General features: G+C 43.9%; 1 long non-coding RNA gene across 1 annotated transcript; it reads right to left on the bottom strand.

The window, feature by feature from the left end:
* Positions 1-9,116: 9,116 nt before the first annotated feature.
* LOC122690157 lies at positions 9,117-20,075 on the bottom strand. Its single transcript, XR_006339993.1, has 4 exons — positions 19,946-20,075; positions 12,182-12,257; positions 9,245-9,340; positions 9,117-9,157 (listed from the first exon to the last, which is right to left on the bottom strand). It is a non-coding gene; the product is annotated as an uncharacterized LOC122690157 (long non-coding RNA).
* Positions 20,076-20,167: the final 92 nt, after the last annotated feature.

Genomic DNA, 20,167 nt, shown 5'->3' with positions numbered 1-20,167 from the left:
TGGCTCGGTTAATCATCTGTTTATGACTGGATGGCTTGCTCACGATAAAGGTTACATCACTCGTGTCTAAAGGATTATTCACCACCACATACATATTTGTTTGTTGCTGTTTAGTAGCTCAGTCATGTCCGATTCTTCGTGACCTCAGGGACTGCAGCACGCCAGGCTTCCCTGTCCTTCACCATCTCCTGGAGCTTGCTCAAACTCATGACCAGTGAGTCGGTGATGTTATCCAACCACCTCATCCTCTGTGGCCCCCTTCTCCTTTTGCCCTCAATCTTTCCCAACATCACAGGCTTTACCATACATACATATTTTTTGTTCTTCAGTAAATGTCTACATGCTATCAGCTCCCTCGATCAATCATCTGTTCAGGCAACTTACTTTTCTCTGTGGCTGGAGTACTGCCTTTCATTCTATCCAACTTTTTTGTTTTTTAATATTTATTTATTCGGCTGATGTGGGTCTTCGCTGTCACACGTGGGATCTTAGTTCCTTGATCAGGGATCGTACCCAGGCCCCTCGAATTGGGAGCCTGGAGTCTCAGCCACTGGACTCTCCAGTTCTTTTCTTTTTAACTTTTTAACATTGTTTTTAACTTTTAATTTGCAAACATTTAAAACTCATAAGGTCACGTGTCCCAAACAGGTTTTAACTGAGGAAAAGAGTCAGGACTTTGTGTGGACAAGAGGAAGGCTTCCCTGGTGGCTGAGATGGTCGAAACAACAACAACAACAAAAAACAACAATTCCTGCCGATGCAGGAGATCTGGGTTCAATCTCTGTGTCGAGAAGATCCCCTGGAAGAGGAAATGTCAACCCACTCCAGTATTCTTGCCCGGAGAATCCCCATGGACAGAGGAGCTTGGCGGGCTACGGTCCATGGGGTCGCAAAAAGTCAGACATGACTGAGCAACTAAATAGCAACAACAATAATTAGATTAGGAAATCCAATTAAGTTGCTCCTATCAGAACTGCCAGCCTGGAAGAAAATTTTTAACTCAGCGGTCCAGGTTCTTATTTGCCTGCATTGTGTCAGATATAACTTCAAACCCCGTATCTGACATCACATTAGTTGTCCATGTAGACTGGTCCCAAATAATGCTTGTTAATTAAAAAGGAAATGTATAAATTTGAAGTTACTGGAAAAGACCCTGATGCTGAGAAAGACTGAGGGCAGGAGGAGAAGGGGATGACAGAGGATGAGATGGTTGGATGGCATCACCGACTCGACGGACATGAGTTTGAGTAAACTCCGGGAGATGGGGATGGAAAGGGAAGCCTGGTGTGCTGCAGTCCATGGGGTCGCAAAGAGTCAGACACGACTGAGTAACTAAACAACAGAAGCACACTAATAACCTCTTTTAAATAATTTTCAATAGGAAGCAGCAAAAGCTTATTCCCGGGTAAATTCTACGTCTAGTCAGTGTCAATAGTATTTTCATTGCAAAGGCTTTCCCCTCCCTTGCGTGACAGACAAAAACCCATCCGTGCTGAAAAGAAATGACAAACTGCCCAAAAAGAGCAATGTTTTGCCAAAGATACAATATCCGTCTTAGGACAGATGCGGGGACGCCTTATGTAACACGATCACAGTTGCTCCTCTCTGTCCTAAATCTGCAACATTCTAAAAATACTGTGACAAAGTAGGCTGTCCTGTTGGGCCCAGATTTTTTTGTTTCCTTTGAGACTGAATATTCTCCTTGGCTCCCTGCCACCCAGGAAAGGAGCCTGTGCTCACAGAGCAGGGGAAGATTCCACACAATTATGACAAAAATGCCTTTCAATGACTGATTGCTTTATTTGCCCCTTAAAATTTATATTTAAATAGCAAAATTAATCACAGTACTTATACAAAGGGCTTCCCCACTGGCTCAGCCGTACAGAACGTGCCTGCCCAGGTCAGGAGATATGACAGATGCAGGTTTGATCCCTGGGTCAGGAAGAGCCCTTGGAGGAGGAAATGGCAACGAATTCCAGTATTCCTGCCTGGAGAATCCCATGGACAGAGGAGCCTGGTGGTCTACAGTCCATGGGGGTCACAAAGACTCAGACATGACTGAGCATGCATACAATATATAAATATGTCATGATTTAGACTTGAAAGACCCATTACACAACCGAGTTCTTATCCTCATGATGCTACCGTAGACGCAAAGATAAAAGGTACAGACTGCAGAAGATGAGAAGTTAAACTGATCACAATAATTTTTTTCCCCATGTCATAACGCCATGAAGGCGCCCATGTATATAGCTAAGGGAAATCTACTCAGCTCTCTGTGATGACCTAAATGGGGAAAAAGTCCAAAAGAGAGGGGATATATGTATGCACACACAGATGATTTCTATATGCAGGAGGAGGAGGTGACAGAGGATGAGAGGGTTGGATGGCATCACCCACTCAATGCACATGAGTTTGAGCAAGCTCCGGGAGTCGGTGATGGACAGGGAGGCCTGGCGTGCTGCCGTCCATGGGGACACAAAGAGTCGGACATGAGTTAGCAACTAAACAATAGCAACATGACTGATGAACTCTGCTATGCAGCCGAAATTAACACAACCCTGTAAAATGGTTAGAACTATAAAAATAAAAATGAATTTAAATTGATTTTAAAAATTAAAAAATAAAATGCTCCTATAAAAATGAATTTAAAAAAAGAGGATGGGATTAATTGAGAGAGTAAGGCTGACATATATACACGACCATGTGTAAAGCAGACAGCGAGTGGGAAGCTGCTATTGTATAGCTCAGGGGGCCCAGGGCCGTGCTCTGTGATGGCCCAGAGGGCTGGATGGGGCTGGGAGGGAGCCTCAAGAGGGAGGCGGTGTATGTATATTTATAGCTGACTCACTTTGCTATCCGGCAGAAACGAACACAACATCGTAAACCAATAAAAATTACTTTTTTTTTAAATGACCTTTTTTTAATATCTGTAGGGACCGCATTTAGACAATGGTAGCTACTGATTTCAGCACAACCTCTGATGGGGACTGAGCCCGTGACAACTGCATCCAGGAATTTAACAACTTAGCGATTCAACAACAACAAACGCACGACAAAAAATTGCATCCACACGTTACCTACTAATAAAAAAAAAAAAGCCTCTCTGTTTTGTTGAACTGTATTTTTAAAAGCTAATGCTTCCCTTGGATAATAATTCAATGTCTAGAAGACAAAACTTTTTCTCTGTGTCACTTTTTTTTAATAACCAGTATGAGTTGAAACTTACAACTCCTTTTCTTGTAACCAATGTGAGTTCAGTTCATTTCAGTCCAGTCATCCATTCATGTCCAACTCTTCACGACCCCGTGGACGATAAAGTCCACGGGATTCTGCAGGCCAGAATACTGGAGTGGGTAGCCTATCCCTTCTCCAGGGAATCTTCCCCACTCAGGGACCGAACCAGGGTCTCCTGCATTGCAGGCGGATTCCTTACCAGCTGAGCCACCAGGGAAACCCAAGAATACTGGAGGGGGTAGCCTATCCCTTCTCCTAATCTTCCTGACCAAGTGCGATGGTCTAAGGGGCTGGGGGATATTGGAAGGAGACTGGGCCATGAGAGTGTAAAGTGAAACTCGCTCAGTCGTGTCTGACTCTTTGTGACCCCAGGGACTACACAGTCCCTGGAATTCTCCAGGCCAGATTACTGGAGTGGGTAGCCTTTCCCTTCTCCAAGGGATCTTCCCGACCCAGGGATTGAACCCAGGTCTCCCGCATTGCAGGCAGAATCTTTACCAGCTGAGTCACCGGGGAAGCCCCTCCACAAAACCTATGATGAAATATCTACCCTGGTGATTGCTGCAATTTTTATAAACGGTTTCACTCACAGAAGGACCTTTAACTTAAATTATTTGACAAACAACTTTTTTGGTTTCAACTCACTGAAACCAGAGGTTGTATGTCAATTGTCATGCCCTTGGTTTCGAGTCAGGTCTTATAGTTTTGCTGATCTCTTTTTCTCTAATTACTATGCCTTTAAGTTGCGTAATATTCCTATGAGGGATTTTTTAATTAATTAATTAATTTAAAAAGCATAGTTGATTTGTAATGCTTTATTAGTTTCTGCTGTGTAGTAAAGTGATTTGTGTATGTAGGCATAAACACACACACATATATGTATACAAATATATGGATATATTCTTTTTCAGATTTGTTTCCATTATAGGTTATTACAAGATATTAAGTAGAGTTCCCTATGCTATATATTAAATCCTATTTTACATACAGTAGTGTGTACATGTTAATCCCAGTCTCCCAATTTATCCCTTCCCACTTTGCCAAACATACGTTCACTTCCTATCTGTCAGTTTATGTTTTGTGAATAAGTGTGATGTGTGTCCTAAAGGATGTGTAATGCATGTTCTAAAGTATGTCCTAAAGTATGTTCTAAAGTATGTCCAGTAGAATCCAAGATATATGAAAGACCTACCTATCTCATGTGACTCAAATACTGCTTTTTACATCATCTCTAGAAAAGCTGTGAAAACCACAACTGCAAAATCTCTCTTGGCCATTTATCTTTCCTCCCATTAAAATCTGGATATCTGTTTCTGCACATCTATGCACACTGGCACTTGCTGGCAGAGAAGGGAGACATCTTTGCAAGTCCCTATTGTTCAGTCGCTAACTTGTTTCTGACTCTCTGTGACTCCATGGACTGCAGCATGCCAGGCTTCTCTGACTTTCACCATCTCCCGGAGCTTGCTCAAACTCATGTCCATCGAGTCGGTGATGCCATCCAACCATCTCATCTTCTGTCGCCCCCTTCTCCACCTGCCCTCAACCTTTCCAAGCATCAGGATCTTTTCCAGTGAGTCAGCTCTTTGCACCAAGTGGCCAAAGTATTGGAGCTTCAGCTTCATCATCAGTCCTCCCAGTGAATATTCAAGGTTGATGTCTTTAACGATTGACTGGTTGGATCTCCTTGCTGTCCATGGGACTCTCAAGAGCCTTCTCCAACACCACAGTTCAAGAGCATCAATTCTCTGGTGCTCTACTCCTTAAACAAGCCTCATGACAACGTATCTGGAGGAAGAAGGGCCTTTGCTGATAACAGCATTGCCTACTGGTGAAATCTGGGCTAGTCGATCTTCTCCGGGGATATCTGAGCCAGTCGATCTTCTCAGGGGAAAAAAAAAATCTTTCCCACATGCAACCATGGTTCATTATTCCTTGTTGTCAAAACACACCTAAAATATCTCACGCGTTGTCAGCCCGCCACTGCAGAGAAGTGACAGGTTTTGACAACCACCTATTTGTTGATTTTGGAATTTACATCGTGTGTGACAAGTACCCAGTAAGACAGAGAGGTCTTCCTGCTCCTTCTTTTTCCACGTGATTTAGTTTTCTGGTTCAGCTCCTGATGCCACCTACTGGCTTAGCTCTCACGAGAAGTCTTTGGTCACATACAGAAAGTCACCAAGGGACATCAGGCAAGGGGTGGGGTTTCTACCCATGTTTCTAAGTGGAAAACCACATCCCAGTTGCAGAGAAGAAATGTGTAGATGTGGAGTCCACGGACATCATGCATTTTGCTCATAATCATTCTTTGGCGGTGGTGGTGGTTTAGTCGCTAAGTCATGTCCGACTCTTGCGACCCCTGGACTGCAGCCCGCCAGGCTCCTCTGTCCATGGGATTCTCCAGGCAAGAATACTGGAGTGGGTTGCCATTTCCTTCTTCAGGGGATCTTCCTGACCCAGGAATCGAACCCAGGTCTCCTGCATTGCAGGCAGATTGTTTACCGACTGAGCTACGAGGGAAGCCCGAAGCATTCTCTAGAATTTATTTAAATAAAACAAGGATAAGTGTCGACCATCCTGGTTGCCATAGAGGTAGAAAATTTCTCTGAAGGAGAAAAGCAAAGATGGCATAATAATTCATATATGTGGGATCTAGAATCATGCTACCGATAAACCTATTTGCAGGGCGGAACAGAGTTGCAGACATAGAGAATGGATGTGTAGACACAGTGGGGGAAGGGACTGGTGGGACAAAGAAGAGAATGGCATGGACATATATACACGACCATGTGTAAAATAGACAGCTAGTGGGAATCTGCTATACAACACAGGGAACTCAGCTCAATTCTCCGTGATGACCTAGCGGGGTGGGATGCGGGAGGGAGGCAGGCTCAAGAAGGAGGGGGCATATGTATAGTTATGGCCGACTCACATCATTGTTATAGCAAAAACTAACACAACATCATAAAGGAATGATATGGCAATTAAAAAAAAAAAGCCCCATTACATTCTCTAATAGCTTCATCAAAAATAAAGCTGATATCCTGGTGTGAAATAAAAAGAAAATCTCTCTCTCCCAATCCTTATACAAGGTTCTCACTTTTCTTAAAATATGCAGTACCATTAAATTATATGTGTAACATTTCTTCAGGGTCGTCGAAAAACCAAATTGCTCAAGCATTGGATTTAAATGTAACCCAACAGGACATATTTGGGCTTCCCTTGTGGCTCAGCTGGTAAAGAATCTGCCTGCAATGCAGGAGACCCCAGTTCTATTCCTGGGTCGGGAAGATCCCCTGGAGAAGTGATAGGCTACCCACTCCAGTATTCTTGGGCTTCCCCGGTGGCTCAGCTGGTAAAGAGTCTGCCTGCAATGTTGGGAGACCTGGGTTTGATCCCTGGGTTGGGAAGATCCCCTGGAGACAGGAAAGGCTACCCACTCCAGTATTCTGGCCTGGAGAATTCCAGGGACTGTATAGCCACGGGGTCACAAAGAGTCAGACACGACTGAGCAACTTTCACTTCACTTTCAACAGGACAAACTTGCAATTATAAGATAGATAAGCTCGGGGGATATAAGGTTACAGCATTGTGACTGCAGTTAATATTGCTGGATTATATATTTTTGTTAAGAGAATAGTAGGTCTTAAAAGTTCCTATCACAAGGAAAAAATACGGTAGCTGTAGGTGGTGATGGATGTTAACTAGACTTACTGTGGTGATCATGTCACAATATATAGAAATAGGGAATCATCATGTTGTATACTTGAAATTATATCCCTGCCAGGTGGCTCAGTGGTTAAAGAATTCCCCTGCCAATGCAGAAGGTGTGGGTTCAATCCCTAGTTTGGGAAGATCCCCTGGAGAAGGAAATGGCAACCCACTCCAGTCTTCTTGCCTGGAGAATCCCATGGACAGAGGAGCCTGGCGGGGTACAGTCCATGGGGTCGCCAAGAGTCAGACACGAATGAGCGTGCATGGGTACACACATATACCTGAAATTAATACAAGGTTACATGTCAATTTTATGTCAATAAAAATACATAAAATTTTAAAAAACCCAACTTATATATCTCTATTCATCTAGATCATTATTAATTTGAAATGACATTACAAGATTAATGAGGCATGGTTACTTAGCTGATTAAAAATTCATCAAAGGGTTAAGGACTTAGGTTTTAGAAATTTTAATACAGGAGGTAAATATGGCAAAATAAAATTCAAATTCAAGGGGAAATATATGACTTAGGAATATGAAATCACTGTAAATAATATAAGCAATCAACATTGTTAATTAACAATGAACATTTCTTAACCAATACTTGGTTTGAAAGTGGATGTAAGGACGTGAAAAAGAGTGGAAATGAAAAGCAGTAAAATTAATTTTTTGAATGAAATGCCTTTTGAAGGAAGATTGGAGATGTCTCCTTGATTTCCTTGCTTTATAAAAAGTTTCACTCTTTCATTTGTGATAATTAATCACCAATGTTTATTACCTCTGATCCCCACTCCACTTTCCGCCGCCTTTTTCAAGTTTTTCTCACATTTGCAAATGAATCCTTCTTGTTAGGACTTGTAATGAAGATCAGTAGTTTAGACACTTCTTATACAGTCTTTGAAAATGGAAAGACCAAAGTTCTGCTAGTAACAGTTCAAAAATTTCATCATGTTCTCTCTTAAGCCAACATTCCAATCATATTTCTTGCTTTTATGTCAACATCTAAGTATTACAAAGGAACTCATAATGAAACACAACAAAGGTTCAAAATACTTTATTCAGTGAAAGCAAGGCTGAGACGGTTCAACGAAAAGCTCATTAAAAGTTCATGTGAACTCTTAGTTGTGGCATGGGGGATCGAACTAGTTCTCTGACTAGGAATCAAACTTGGGCCCCCTGCATTGGGAGCCTGGAGACTTAGCCACTGGACCACCAACTATGAAAGTGAAAACACCAACTACCCATCATTAAGGAAGACCTGGTCTGAATAATAAAGACTCAAGTTTAGAATAAGGGATCTAATTGGTTCGATAGGTTTCAAAGAATCCTAGACCAATCCCGTCAAAGAATCATCAGTTCTAAAACATCCACTTATGGCAAAACAATAAAAAACTCTCCAGAGAGTGGGCATAAAGGGAACCGATCTCAATAATCAGTGTGACAGACCACATCAACAAATTACAGAGTTAAAAAAAGAAAAAACACAGGACCATCTCAGTAGATGCAGAAAAACTTTTGACAAAATTCAGTGCCCAGTAATGACAAAAACTCTCCAGAAAGTAGGCATTGAGGTGATATACTCTAACATAATAAAGGTTGCATATGACAAACCCACAGCTAACATCATATTCAAGGGTAAAAATGTGGCAGCATTTCCTCTAAGATCAGAAACAAGCCAAGGATGCCCACGGTCACCACTTTTATTCAACATCGTTTTGGAAGTCCTAGACACAGCAGTGGCTTAAATAAAAAGGACCCAAATTTGAAAGGAAGAAGTAAAACTGCCCGTGTTTGAGATGACATGATACTCTACATGGAAAATACTGAGGATGCTATCATAAAATTATTTAAGTGTGAAACTTGCTCACTCATGTCTGACTCTTTGCAGCCTCATGGACTGTAGTCCATGGAATTCTCCAGGCCAGAATACCGGAGTGGGTAGCCTTTCCCTTCTCCAGGGGATCTTCCCAACCCAGGGATCAAACCCAGGTCTCCCACATCGCAGGCGGATTCTCTTTACCAGCTGAGCCACCAGGGAAGCCCATCAATGAATCTGGTAAAGTTGCAGTTTACGAAATTAATATGCAGAAAAATCTATTGCGTTTTCTACACACTAATAACAAACAGAAAGAGAAATTATGGGAACAATCCCACTTACCGGTCCATCAAGAAGAATAAAATACCTCGGAATAAACTTTCCTGAGGAGGTAATGAGAGATGTGTACTAAGAAAACTGTAAAACTCTGCAGAAAGAAATCCAAGACCACACAAACATTTCAATCATACTTGTTCGCGTCGTTGAGCATTCAATCATGGCTGCCGGAAGGTAGCTTCCTTTTCTCATTTCAAGTGATTTAGAATCATAGACTTTTCAACTGGGACCTAAACAAGAGAGGGTGGGATGAATTGAGAAAGTATCACTGACATACACACTAAGGAAAGTGAAATTGCTCAGTCGTGTCCGACTCTTTGCGACCCCATGGACTGTAGCCTACCAGGCTCCTCCAGCCATGGAATTTTCCAGGCAAGAGTACTGGAGTGGGTTGCCATTTCTTTCTCCAGGACATACACACCACCACGTGTGAAATAGATAGCTACTGGGAAGCTGTGGTATAGCCCAGGAAGCTCAGCTCGGGGCTCTGTGATGACCTAGAGGGGTGCAAGGGAGGTTCAAGAATGAGGGGTTATATGTATACATATGGGGCTTCCATCACGGTTCAGACGATAAAGAATCTGCCTGCAATGCAGGAGACCCAGGCTTGAGCCCTGGGTCGGGAAGATCCCCTGGAGGAGGACATGGCAACCCACCCCAGCATTCCTGCCTGGAGAATCCCAGGGACAGAGGAGCCTGGTAGGGCTTACAGTCCATGGGGTCGCAGAGTCGGACGCGACTGAGCAAACTAACACTTTTAACACAGTTGATTCACTTTGTTGAACGGCAGAAAGTAACACAACGTTGTAAAGCAATTATCCTCCAATAAAAATTAGTAAAAAAATCCAAACAGTTAAGCCAGAATGATGGATTAAGAGCGTGCCTCACTTCCCCTCACGTGAATAATGCTTTTTCTGGGTTAAAACTAGAAAACATATTCTAGGTCACTGGGACCTTTCTTTGGAATAAAAATGGTGGGTCTAACAATTGAGAAACGCCAGGCCAGTCCCACTAGCATGATGGGGCTGCCTTTGCGTCCTCGTGCGTGTGAGGCAGAAGCCACTCAGCAGCCTCAGAGCTTCCACAGACAAATGTTTGCGTAAAAAAAAAAAAAAAAATGAGTCCCCGCTGAGCGTGCGACGTCTCCTCAAATTGTCTGGACTTGATTTTGCAGGTAATGCAACGTGACAAGGTAAGGAACTGCCAGAACGAATCAAGTCAACTCAAAACTTGAAAGACAAGTGGTTTATAAGCTGGTCTAGGGGTGGGAGGGAGACAAATATCTCTTTAGGAACTTGTGGCATTCACTATTCATGGCCCTGTGATAGACCTGAAATGAAAAGTTAAAATTACAAATATATCCAAGCAGTTTAGCAATAAATACTAAATCCCTGTTGTTAATACATGTTATATATCACTAACTCTCCCCAAGTAATCTCTCTCCCTATTACCTCTATATAAATAAACCTCTATATATTTCTATATATTACTCTCTCTCCTTAGTTGCTAAGTTTTGTCCGACACTTGCAACCCCATGGACTGTAGCCCACCAGGCTCCTCTGTTCACGGGATTCTCCAGGCAAGAATACTGGAGGGGGTTATATTGGCCTTCCTTGATGGCTGAGTGATAAAGAATCTGCCTGCCAAGCAGGAGACGCAGGTTCGATCCCTGGGTCGGGAAGATCCCCTGGAGGAGGAAATGCAACCCACTCCAGTATTCGTGCCTGGAGAACCCCATGGACAGAGGAGCCTGGTGGGCCATAGTTCACGGGGTCAGAAACAGTCAGACACGACTGAGCAAATAAAAAACAACAACAATATTATTACTCTTACTAAGTTAGTAAGATATGCTAAATTAGTAATATAAATTGATATATTTGGGCTTCCCTGATAGCTTCAGTTGGTAAAGAATCTCCCTGCAATGCAGGAGACCCCGGTTTGATTCCTGGGTTGGGAAGATCCTCTGGAGAAGGGAAAGGCTACTCACCCCAGTATTCTGTCCTGGAGAATCCCATGGACTGTATAGTCCATGAGGTCACAAAGGGTCAGACACAACCGAGCAACTTTCACTTTCACTGATATAGTTGAGAAGGCATTTCTAAACTGCACAAACATTATATATGCATGAGTATATGTATTTTTATATATGATTATATACAGATGAGTATATACATACATGTACATGTCCATATATACAACAGTAGATACATAAGATACCTATATTGTATATGAGATATATACTACACAGACACCTATATTATATTGCATTATTAGGGTCCTTAGTGGTAAGCCACAAGAGTTTACTGCTTCCAGGACAGAAAGATAAAGGCAAGGAAGAACATAAGAATATATACATTATGGAAGGAGGCTAAACATCACTATTACTGAAGATAAAAGCCAGGCTGCAGCATTCTCACTAAGAATACACACATAACACTGTACATATATGTGTGTATGTGATATGTATATATTTTTAACAAATGTGCAGAACAGAATTAAGGGTACAAATACACACCTATGTTAGAATACATAACACTATATCAAAGTAGAATTGGAAGATGTGATTTTTCCCTGTTGTTAAAGCACAGGATTAAAAGGCAGCTCCTTAAATGTGTTGCAAGTTGTTACAGGAATGGTCAAGAAGGCAGCAAAAATCTTGCTTCTGGACAGGGAAACACAGGATCTGTGCAAAAGAGCACTTAATGCTCCCCCAAACCCCAGATATATTGCAAGGACCTTTAGCATAAAAACTCTACAAAGCAAACTCTTAGAATAAACAGTGCGATCAATCCATCCCACCTTCCTCTTCTTCCTTGGTGTCTGCACATTTGTGGTCTACATCTCTGTCTCTACTTCTGCTTTGCAAATAGGTTCATCTGTGTAGCTCAGAGAACTCACTGTTCCGTGGTGATCAAAAGGGGAAGGAAACCCAAAAAAAGAGGGGACCTATGTCCAGCTATACTGATTCACTTCTGTCAACCAACTTGTTTCTTTTTTAAATTTATGTTTCCAGAGACACTAACATAAACAATAAACATGTGAAAATAAATTTAAAAAGATAAAGAGTGTACCCTTGAAGGATGTCAGAAGTGACAACGGGCCCTCAAGACGGAATGACGCAGTGTTCCCACAGAGTCGAGGTGAATCCTAAAGGCATGAATGGATACACCACGCGTTAAAATGGGAAGTCTGGATCATGTGATTAAAAAAGCAATCATCCAGCGGTGTCCTATTTCTTCAGCGTTCTCATCCACCTTCTTCAAGCGCTTCAAATAACTGCCCACTTTGTCTCCGTACCAGGCAAAACGATGCAAAACGTATCAAGGACAGCAAGAAAGTACATTTAGGGTCTCCACATGAGTGGAGAGAGACAAATGCTGAAATTTTTCCCAGGGACTTCCCACCAGCTGAAGATTTTAGATCTCAGGGTCTTAAATCTAAGACAAGACCCTTTCTTGTCTTCACTCACAAGAAATTTACGAGTCATTGCAATGGGCTGCAGATCACAATGGTTAGGGGTGGCTTTTAAATTGTATGTTTGCTACAAACTCATATATTTAACATGGAGTTTAAACGGTCCTTATTTAACCAACAAGGGCCTGCTGGACAGCACAGGGAACCCTGCTCAATACTCTGTGATAAACTTATGGTCACCAGGGGGAAGGATGGGGGAAGGGACAGTCAGGGAGTCTGGGATGGACATGGACACACTGTTGTATTTAACATGGAGAACCAGCAAGGACCTGCTGTCCAGCCCAGGGAACTCTGCTCAATACTCTGTAATAACCTTATGGTCACCAGGGGGAAGGATGGGGGAAGGGATAGTCAGGGAGTCTGGGATGGACATGGACACACTGCTGTATTTAACATGGAGAACCAGCAAGGACCTGCTGGACAGCACAGGGAAGTCTGCTCAATACTCTGTAATAACCTTATGGTTCCCAGGGGGAAGGATGGAGGAAGGGACAGTCAGGGAGTCTGGGATGGACATGGACACACTGCTGGATTTAACATGGAGAACCAGCAAGGACCTGCTGTCCAGCCCAGGGAACTCTGCTCAATACTCTGTAATAACCTTATGGTTCCCAGGGGGAAGGATGGAGGAAGGGACAGTCAGGGAGTTTGGGATGGACATGGACACACGGCTGTATTTTACATGGAGAACCAAGAAGGACTTGCTGTCCGGCACAGGGAACTCTGCTCACTGTCACGTGGCAGCCTGGATGGGAGGGGAGCTTGGGGGAGAAAGGATACATGTACATGTGTGGCTGAGTGCCTCCACTGTCCACCTGAAACTAAGACAACATTGTTAACTGGCTGTAGATCAATGCACAATAAAAAGTTTTAGAAAAATACAGAACAGCTATCCTGAGATATACCCAGGGTCAGGTATGCACAGGTGCATGTGTACATGCATGCATACTAAGTTGATTCAGTCATGTCAGAATGAATGGGTATCTTTTACCAAGATGAATGCGAATCTTTAGCACAGCACTTCAAAAGCATCCTAAACAACAACAACAACAAAAAAAATGTATTGACTTGCACGATAGTAAATAGCTCAAAAGCATATGATTGTGTGTGTGGTCAGTCACTAAGTCACGTCCTACTCTTTGCAACCCCGTGGACTGTAGCCCACCAGGCTCCTCTGTCCGTGGGATTCTCCAGGCAAGAACACTGCAGTGGGTTGCCATGCCCTCCTCCAGTGGATCTTCCTGACCCAGGGATTGAACCTGGGTCTCCCGCATTGCAGGCGGATTCCTTACCCCTAAGTCACCAGGGAAGCCCAAAGCATGTGATAAAAGCACCTTATTTATACACAAAATGTAACATTCTCAGAACCATGCTGTTTTCCTGAATTGTTTTTAAGCCATGGAAGCCATAGAATATTCTGAGGATGTGGTGATGGTTTAGTTCCTAAGTCACATCTGACTCTCTGTGACCCTATCTAGGTAGCCCGCCAGGCTCCTCTGTCCATGGGATTCTCCAGGCAGGAATACTGGAGTGGGTTATCAAGTCCTCCTCCAGGGGATTTTACCCACCCAGGGATTGAACTCCAATCTCTCATATCTCCTGCATTGACAAGTGGGTTCTTTACTACTAGCTCCACCTGGGAACCATATTGGCCCATATGTATATATATATATATTAGCTCAGTCATGTTGGACTCTTTGCCGCCCCGCAGACTGTAGCCCACCAGGCCCCTCTGTCCATAGGATTTGCCTGGCAAGAATACTGGAGTGGGGTACCAATCCCTTCTCCAGGGGATCTTCCCGACCCAGGGATTGAACCCAGATATACTGCCTTGCAGGCGGATTCTTCAACAACTGAACTACCAGGGAATGCCCAATTCTGATGATAACGTGGCCTCATAAGGGAAGCTGGGTTTTGCATGGGCTGGTTTCTGTGAGACCTAAACCTGTTAAGATTTAGGAACTGATCTTACAAGTAGAGAACATTATGCATTAATAGCCTTCTGCAGGCTTTTCATCTCAGCTCTGTCAGTTGAAAACAGCTGGTGTAGCAGGTGGCTGACTAGGACACATGAGACACTGGAAAACATCAACTCAAATTTTTCTGAAATAAAATAAATAGTTGTAGATGTGATAGATCCTCGCTACTGAGGTATTAGAGAAACCACTTGAAATTATTAACTAGGTGTGCTATATTGTGGGCTTCCCAGGTGGCGCTAGGGATAAAGAACCTGCCTGCCAATGCCGGGGATGTAAGAGACATGGGTTTGATCCCTGGATCGGGAAGATTCCCTCGAGGAGGGCATGTTAATCCACTCCAGTATTCTTGCCTGGAGAATCCCCACGGACAGAGGAGCCTGGCGGGCTACAGTCCAAGGGACCGCAAAGAATCGAACACGACCCAAGCGACTTAGTACACATAGTGTGATTCCTTGGCTTTATAAAGCTGACTTGGTCTTGCCACTATCGGTTTCAAAATTCATCAGTCGGTTTTTTTCCCCCATGTACCCAAGTAAAAAAAAACAACACTCAAGCAGAAATATATGTGGAAAGCATGATGTTAAGTTGCACGTGTGGTTGAAAAGCTGGTCTCTGGATGCTTTTTTTTTTTCCTCATCTAGTGCACTATTACTATCAATGGAGACAAAAAAGTGAGTGTATCGAGGGTGAATGATTAAACAGAATAACATTTAGGCAATAATAAATAATGAATAAATAAAATACCTAGACAATGGTGTGGTTTTCAACTAAAGCAAGGACTTCATCCATTTCTAGAAAACTTGTCTAGTTGGTGAGTTTGGGTTTCCACTGTGGCTCAAAGGGTAAAGAATCTGCCTGCAATGCAGGACACCCAGGTTCAATCCCTGGGTCAGGAAGATCTTCTGGAGTCGAAATGGGTACCCACCCTAGCATTCTTAGCTGGAGAATTTCAGGGGCAGAGGAGCCGGGTTAGTCTGGGATCACAGACTCGCAGAGGACTGAGTGACTAACACTTCCACTCTGAGAGGTAATTATTTCTGGTCCTCGCATTAAAAAAATATATGCATTAAAAAAATATATATATCCATGAAGTCAACACACACACACACAAGAAGAAAGCTCCAAATTGAGTATTTCGGTCCCAGGTATTAATAGCGTTGTCAATGGTTACGCATCATTTTGATCAAGAGATGGTTAACAAAGCAAAGCAGGTCAGAAAGAGGAAAACAAATATGTATATGAACACATATTAGTGGAATCTGAAAAGAATTGGTATAGACCAACTTATTTGCAAAGCAGAGAGACACAGTTGGAGAGAAAAACCATTTGCATACCAAGGGACCAAGGCCGTTTGGGATCAATTAGAAGATGGGGATTGACATATATACACTATTTTTTTTAAAGAAAGAACTTTTCATTTTGTACTGGAGGATAGCCGATTAACAGTGTTGTGATAGTTCTGGGTGGGCAGCAAAGGGATTCGGTGGTCATGCATATACATGCATCCATTCTCCCCCAAATTCCCTGCCCATACATACATTACTGACACTCTGCATAAAATACATAACTAATGAGAACCTACTGGATAGCACATGGAACACAGTGCCATGATCACCTAAATGGGAAGGAAATCCATAAAAGAGGGGATATATGTTGCTGCTGTTTAGTCACCAAATTGTGTCCAACCCTTTGCGACCCCATGGACTGTAGCCCACCAGGCTCTTCTGTCCACAGGAGTTTTCCAGGCAAGAACACTGGAGAGGGTTGCCATTTACATACAGCTAATGCACCCTGCAGGACAGCAGAAACCAACCCAATATTGTCAAGCAACCATACTCCAATAAAAATGTAAAAAGAGGGAGAGATGGTCAAAGAGTTTTCTTCTGCCTACTTTATTTGCCAAAACTTGCCTTCCAGATGTTGAAATAAAGATGGTGGGGGAGATGGACATCCTTGGTGGTCCAGTGGTCAGGAATCCGCCTGCAGATGTAGGGGACATGCGTTCCGTCTGTGGTCCAGAAAGATCCCACATGTATCATGGCAACTAAGCCCAGGAGCTGCAACTACCATTTTCTGGGATGGTAACATTGATGTGATCCTCTAAGCATATTCTTTCGCAAGACCGTAGTCCACAAGAAGAGATGCCCTCACGTCACCTCTAGAGAGGAGACCCCGCTAGCTGCAAGTAGAGGAAACCCCCAACAGCAATGAAGACCCATCACAGCCGAAATTAAATTAAAAAAAAGATGGTCAGGAGACTGCAAACTCAATTTGTGGATAATTTAAAAATAGAGCAAAATGTAAGCGAAATTAAACTTTCTAATAACTACTGCTGCTGCTGCTAAGTCGCTTCAGTCGTGTCTGACTCTGTGCGATCCCATAGACGGCAGCCCACCAGACTCCACCGTCCCTGGGATTCTCTGGGCAAGAACACTGGAGTGGGTTGCCATTTCCTTCTCCAATGCATGAAAGTGAAAAGTGAAAGTGAAGTTGCTCAGTCGTGTCCGACTCTTAGTGACCCCATGGACTGCAGCCTACCAGGCTCCTCCATCCATGGGATTTTCAGGCAAGAGTACTGGAGTGGGGTGCCATTGCCTTCTCCGCTAATAACTACTAATGACTCTCAAAGAATGGAGGAACAAACATCTTCTGCGTTTCCATCACTGAGCTCACAGTGACTTCAGGGACCACAGAGCCGGTCTGTTCTTGGATGGCCCGTGGCTGTAAGGATATCCGCATCATGTTTGCTCTAGTATCTCTGCATCACTCGTATGCTTGCTACCCACATATTTACCTTCCAGAGCCAATCAGAGAGCCAACCGTGCTTTCTGTCCGCTAAAAGGAGACACTCAACTACCAATGGTGATGGTGAGGCTGGTCTTGGTCCATCATCATGGTAACAACAACTCCATATCCTTTTATGTCTAAGCATTCCCACATACCTCTTTCACTCTCCTTCCATAATCCTCTAATGCCCATTTGGCATTCCTTTGTCACTGTAAGTTCTATTTTGGGACGGTGACATTTGTGTAATTTTCTCTGTCCATGGAATTCTCCAGGAAACAATACTGGAGCAAGCTGCCATTCCCTTCTCCAGGAGATCTTCCCAAATCCAGGAGATCTTCCCAACTCAGGGATCGAATCCGCATGTCTGGCGTCTCCTGCATTGGCAGGTAGATTCTTTACCCCTGAGCCATCTGTGAAGCCCCCATTTATTTGTGTATTTATTTTTTAATGGAGGACGATTGGTTTACAATATCGTGTTGGTTTCTGCCATCCATCAGCATGAATCAGCTATAGGGGTACATGTGTCCCCTCCCTCTTGAAGTCCCCTCCCACCTCCCACCCCATCCCACCCCTCTAGGTTGTCACAGAGCCCCAGGCTGAGCTTCTGAGCCATACAGCAAGTTCCCACTGGCTATTTTCAACTTTATATAATAAAGTATGTTTCCAAGCTCCTCTCCATCCGTCCCACCCTCTCCTTCCCCTTCTCTGACCACAGCTCTGTTCTCTATGACGGTGTCTCCATTGCAGCCCTGCCAATCGGTTCATCAAAACCAGGGGGATGCTAACATTTATTTTACTCTCTAGGCCTTTTTTTGATGTTGTTTGCAAGCTCGACCTACATCTCAATTGAAGGATTCTCCCAAATCATTAGGACTGGCCTGCTTTTCCTGAATTTCGGAACAATTAAGTAACAGCGCAGAGAAAGTCTCTGTGCTGAAGGAACAGCTCATTCTTATCCAAATGCTTCTGAAATTGAAGGAGATGGAATGGTCTAGAAGTGACCTCCTTTCTTCTCCAGATTCATTTCAGAGACTGTCTAAACCACACTCGGAGGGAACACCTGCAGTGAAACCATCCAGGCGGCCTGGACGTCCCCCTCTCACAGTGCTCTGGAGTCCTGCCCAACCCTGGGCTGTGAATTCCCCCAGCACCGGCTAGGACAGCTGCGACCCAGAAATGAGAGCTCATCTCAATCAAAACGGGCTTTGAAGCCCGCCTGCGGATAAACACTCTTCATTTATTAACGACTTAATCCTTTGATAAAACTCACTTTGTTAAGTGGCTTGGGCTTTGAGAAAACAGCCCGCACGGATATTTGCATGAGCCTTAAAAAGACTATCGGACAATACGAGAAGGCTGAAAATTTTGCCACAGGCTTCTGGTAAACCTAAACCATCTATCCCAACCAGGGGTTGGGAGAAGGTGACTCGTCCTTGGGAGAAGGTTACCCTAAATTAGCTTGGGTTGAAACTGAAATCTTCCTTTTGGATCTATTGAAATATCGTTGTACGGTTTTTTGTGGTCTCTGTTACTGTTATCTTTGTGTTTTTAATTCATACCTTAATTGGAGAATAATTATTTTACAACGTTGTGTGGTTTCTGCCACACAATAACACAGATCAGCCATAATGATATACATTTCTCCTCCCCCTTGAGCCTCGCCCCCAAACCCACCCCTCTAGGTCATCACTGAGCTCCGAGCTGAGCTCCCTGTCTATTCAGCAGCATCCCACTAGCTATTTTACACACAGTAGTGTTATATGTGTCGATGCTATTAATGTTTGATGTATGTTGCTGTTTAGTTGCTAACTTGTGTCTGACTCTGCAATCCCATGGACTGTGTAGCCCGCCACGCTGTTCTGTCCATGGGATTCTCCAGGCAGGGACACTGGAGTGAGTTTCCAATTCCTCAACTAGGGAATCTTTGCGACCCAAGGATTGAACCCATGTGTCCTGCAAGGCAGAGAGACTTTACTGACTGTCATGATAGAGTTAGGATTCCAAAGAATACAAGGTGGTGTTGTTGCTGCTGAGCCGACCAGTTGCACTATTAATATTTTCTCCATTTGTCCCACTCTCTCCTTCCCCCGCTGTGCCCACGAGTCTGTTCCCCATGCTATGTGCTGTGTGGTTACTTGATCCACTGTGTCTGACTCTTTGAGACTTCACCACCATAGCCCGCCAGGCTCCTCTGTCCACGGAATTCTCTAAGCCAGAATACTGGAGCGGGTAGCCTATCCCTTCTCCAGGAGATCTTCCTGACCCAGGAATCGAACCGGGGTCTCCCGTATTGCAGGCGGATTCTTTCCCATCTGAGCCACCAGGAAAGCCCAAGAATACTGAAGTGGGTAGCCTATCCCTTCTCCAGGCGATCTTCCCCACCCAGGAATCGAACCGGGGTCTCCTGCATGACAGGCAGATTCTGTATCAGCTGAGCCATCAGGGAAGCCCCCCGTTCTATCTGCTCTCTCTTTTTGCCGGGCAAATAGGGAATAGTTCCTTCACAATGCTGTGTTGGTTTACTGCTGTGCAATGCAATAAACCCCCTCCCTCTTGAGCCTCAAGCCCTCCCAATCCCACCCAGTCCAGACGAACCTCACTGCAGGGCCGGAGTAGAGATGGAGATGAATAGAACAGACGTGTGGACACGTGGCTGCGAGCGAAGAAGGCTGGGCGGGATGATCGGGGAGATGAGGACTAACACAGCCACATCGCCACGCTGACCGTCTTCTTGGCTTCTTTAATAACTCATTCGCACGGAGGCTCTTGTTTAAATTCTGCCGAAACCAGGAGCCTAGCAAGAATACGTACCCGGAA

Source organism: Cervus elaphus, chromosome X, assembly GCF_910594005.1.
Source record: "Cervus elaphus chromosome X, mCerEla1.1, whole genome shotgun sequence".
In the NCBI taxonomy this organism is placed as follows: domain Eukaryota; kingdom Metazoa; phylum Chordata; class Mammalia; order Artiodactyla; family Cervidae; genus Cervus; species Cervus elaphus.
The sequence above is the reverse complement of the archived record's forward strand: the minus strand, read 5'-3'. Positions and strand labels throughout refer to the sequence as shown.